Here is a 4,234-nt window from a genome sequence, read left to right on the forward strand (position 1 = left end):
CCCCCCCCCCCCCTCTCTCTCTCTCGTATTAGCTCACTTGAAATTCAAGAAATTTATATTCTTGCAACATGACCAATAAAACATTGAAGCAAATGAAAAGAAAACAAAGCAACTGTATTAATTATTGCAAAGTGATTTCTTTAGTGCAGTTTGCTTATCTTTGTTTCAAGTCTGCATTATCTTCTAAAGGAACAACTTTGATGTAATATTGTAAATTGATATCTAATTTAACTGAAATGTAGTTGATCAACATATAGCATTTTAGAGCATTTAAGCTAATTTATATGTATACTTTTTAGCTCTAGCACAATATCACTGATGATATGAGAATCACATACATGTTGCTTAATTTAATTTGTAATGTTTTAACATTGATTAAGTTAACTTTCAAAGAATGTAATTGTTAAAGACGGTGCCTTATAATTGCAACTTTAGCTTGAAGTCTTAATACAATTAAATCTTAATACAATTAACAAAATTTGTAGGCTGAATGAATGTTGAATAAAAGAAAGAAAACACCAATTTAAATTGCATTTGACAAGAAACTAAGTCAGTCAGTGTGTATAAACAGTTTTGAAATTTCTATGTGAATGATAAGAATTTGAAATATATGATGTACTTATTGATAACTAATCACATAATTCCAATGCAATTAATAATAGCCAATACTTGTACATGTTCATATTAATTTTTACACCTTTCTTTATAAGTATAGAAGCTAATAGTAGTAGTAGTAATAATAATAATAATAATAATAATAATAATAATAATAATAATAATAATGCTAATAAATGCATTCTTCATAAACAAACAGAGCTAAAAATGTCATACAATGTTTAAAATAAATATATATTCAAAGATTGACAACATATACCAACTGTACCAACTGCTTTTAAAGAAGGCTATCATGTAACTAACTGAGTTAAATGTATATTGGTATATTCTCTATATATATATATATATATATATATATATATATATATATATATATAATGTTTATATGTATACACACACACTCATGCACACATCATCATCGTCATTGAACATCTGTTGTCCATGCTGACATGGGCTGGATGGTTTCATCTCGGCTGGTATATATATATATATATGTATGTATGTATATGCATGTATACATGTATATGTAATATAAAAATGTGAATGTATATACACATACACGTGCAGACACTTCCATGTAAACATCATCCATACAAATATGCATATTTATTTATTTATTTATTTGCGCGCGCGCGCGCAATATGTGGATGCAACAACATTTTAGTATGTATATATACAAGCACAAAATATATTGAAAGTAACAATACTTCCAGACAAATATTGTTTATACACATACATATATAAACATATATGTATAGCCATCTCTCTCTCTCTCTCTCTCTCTCTCTCTCTCTCTCTCTCTATATATATATATATATATATATATATATATATATATATACACACACACACACACACACACACACACACACACACACACATATGTATCTAATTAGGTATACCTACTTATATATACACATTTAAACACACACGCATATATACACACATATATGATGTTTGTCTGGAAGTATTGTTACTGTCAGTATATTTTGTGTTTATATATATTCATACTGCAATGTTGTTACTTCCACATACCATCACAATATATACACTTGCATGCCACTATATGAAATTTAATGCATTTTATGTCAGTATTTTTTCTGTGTATGATTTTTGTCAATGCATTATGTATGTGTGTTGTGTGTATTTTGTGTTTATTGCCTGTATGTGTATGTATATACTTACCCATATCTGTCTATCATCTATGACCATCCATTCATCCATACATATATATATATATATATTTATTTATTTATTATCTACATATGTGTGTCGTTGATATACACACACACATATACCTCTGTGTATTTAGTGTAAGTTTCCACAAAAATACTTTAGTGTCTGATAAAAGCTATTGCATATAGTCTTCAAAATATATTATATTATTTACTAATTTTGTTTCACTAATTTTTGATAAAATGTAATATTTCAATACCTGTCATACATGTGTGTGTGTGTGTATGTAAATATATACATACATGCATGCATATATATATATAAATACACACACACACACACACACACATGTATGTATATCTTTGTATCTATGTTGCTGAATAATATTAGTTAAACATAATTATCATGTGGTTGATAACATGAAAAAAAAAAATATCATGCAAACCAAATGTGAGATATTTCTAAATAACAGAATGTCACCAATTTTATATTACCTGAATGTCACATATACTTCACTGAAATGAAATGTCAAATATTCAACAATAGACTAAATTAGTGATATTTCAAAATAGCCAAATTTGAGATATTCATATAGATTAAATGTTAGTTATTCAGTAAAGTATTTCTAAAAATGCTATATGAAAATTATTTAAAAAGTATGTGTTTATCATAAGAACAAAGTAAAATGTATTTAACAGAGTTAACTTTCTTCAATAAAATGTCTTTAAAGTATTTTTCTGTAGTATATTGAAAAATAATTTTACTAATAAATAGTATACTAGAGTCATTTTAAGTTGAGATTATATACAATTCCTTTTCTTTTCATTTACTTTTTTAAACATCTGAGTGATGTAACTTTATTTCTCTAGGTATTTGTAAAAAGAACTTAAAGTAATTGTACATGTAATAAAACTGAACACTAAAGATAATTTCTTTAATGATTAGATTTTAGTTATGAAGCTGTATAGATTACCCTCTCTATTTAAAAAGTATACTATATTTTAAATTTTAAACATTATATAGTTATCTATATACTGTTGTATATTATATACTTTTCAAAATTCACAACACTTGATTCATTTTAACTTGTAAAATGAAGTATCTGATTTTGATATTTTTTTAAGTGATACTTTTAATTTTTCTGTAATAGAATGCAATATAAAGTAACTGTCTTTAGAAAGAGAAAAGATGTGAGCACTTACCAATACTGCAAAATTTTCTCCAATGTGCCGATAGCTGAACTGTGTATGTATCCTGCTGTAGAGTTGTACAGTTACTGCTGCTGATGTGAGCCAGCAATACTGTGTGGCTTGGTCTGTGTTGTGTGAGTATGAGAGAGAGAGGTTTACATTTCTATCAAGTATAGTGTGTATGTAATGTCTGCTACAACCAATAACAGGCTGTTTATGGTTCCCATGGAAGGAAAACGGAAATTCTGCTTCAGATTCCAGCTGTAAAGAAGTAGATTTAATACAGAGATGAGTCACGTATATTCTTAAAAACACTAAATAATTGTTATATATACACTTATTTATTGCTAATGTAAAAGAAAAGAAAAATCTATCAATAAGTATAGACATGCAACTGTTTGAAAATACCTTCATACCTGTTAAAAGAAACCTGTAAACCTATGATAACTAGGTGTTTTTTTTTTTCAAAAACTGAAACATCAATCACTTTTTCCCCCCATTTACAAAATCTTAATATTACTGTGACTTTTTTTTTTCCTTATCAGTTCAGTTCTTATTTGATGAACATAGATTTATCCATAATCAAAGTAAAAGAATTATCAATAATAAACATTACAAAGAAAGGTTTAAGATTTGAGTGATCTACGTCAATATGAAGAAAGAAATTTGTCTTATAATAATAATAAAAAAAAAAAATTCAGAAATCTGAAATGAAAGAACTAGTGCTATCAAAGAAATGTGTATTGCGATATTATTAAAAGAGAGAAAATAATACTTTTCCTGAAAACACTCAAACTAAATAAAAGGAGTAAAAAAAAATGTTGAATGAAAACTATGATGTCTCAAATTTTCTTTTGCTATCAAAAGACACTTATTTTATTTTTCAATAGAGGTATTGGAAAAAGTGAAAGTGTTTAAATATAAGAGTTGAATTAATATTTCTAGCCTTAGTAGGAAAAGTAAAGTTTTAAAGTTGCCCAAAACCAAACATAATTAAGAGCTAAATATCTCATTTTTAGTGATAATTTGTGTTTTTGAAAATACTTTCTATTCAAGGTAAAGAACAAAGTTGGTACCAGAAACAAAATACATGTTAAATTTTACACATATGAACACATGCAATCTTACATACCAGTGCACACTATTCTGCGCTATGCACACACACACACACGCACGCACGCACGCACGCACACACACACACACACACACACACACACACACACACACACACACACACACACACACACACACAC

The 4,234-nt window shown here is 27.3% G+C and overlaps 1 protein-coding gene across 4 annotated transcripts in view; it reads right to left on the reverse strand.

Annotated features, from left to right (window-relative positions):
* The window catches only part of LOC106871761 (protocadherin gamma-B6), a 45,857-nt gene that overhangs the window by 30,814 nt on the left and 10,809 nt on the right, over window positions 1-4,234 (reverse strand). For all 4 annotated transcript variants that reach the window (XR_008265547.1, XR_008265549.1, XR_008265548.1 and 1 more), the window contains exon 2: window positions 2,994-3,242. The gene's annotated coding sequence lies outside the window, so the exon portion shown is untranslated. The remainder of the gene's footprint in view (window positions 1-2,993; window positions 3,243-4,234) is intronic.

Source organism: Octopus bimaculoides, chromosome 14, assembly GCF_001194135.2.
Source record: "Octopus bimaculoides isolate UCB-OBI-ISO-001 chromosome 14, ASM119413v2, whole genome shotgun sequence".
NCBI classification, from domain to species: Eukaryota; Metazoa; Mollusca; class Cephalopoda; order Octopoda; family Octopodidae; genus Octopus; species Octopus bimaculoides.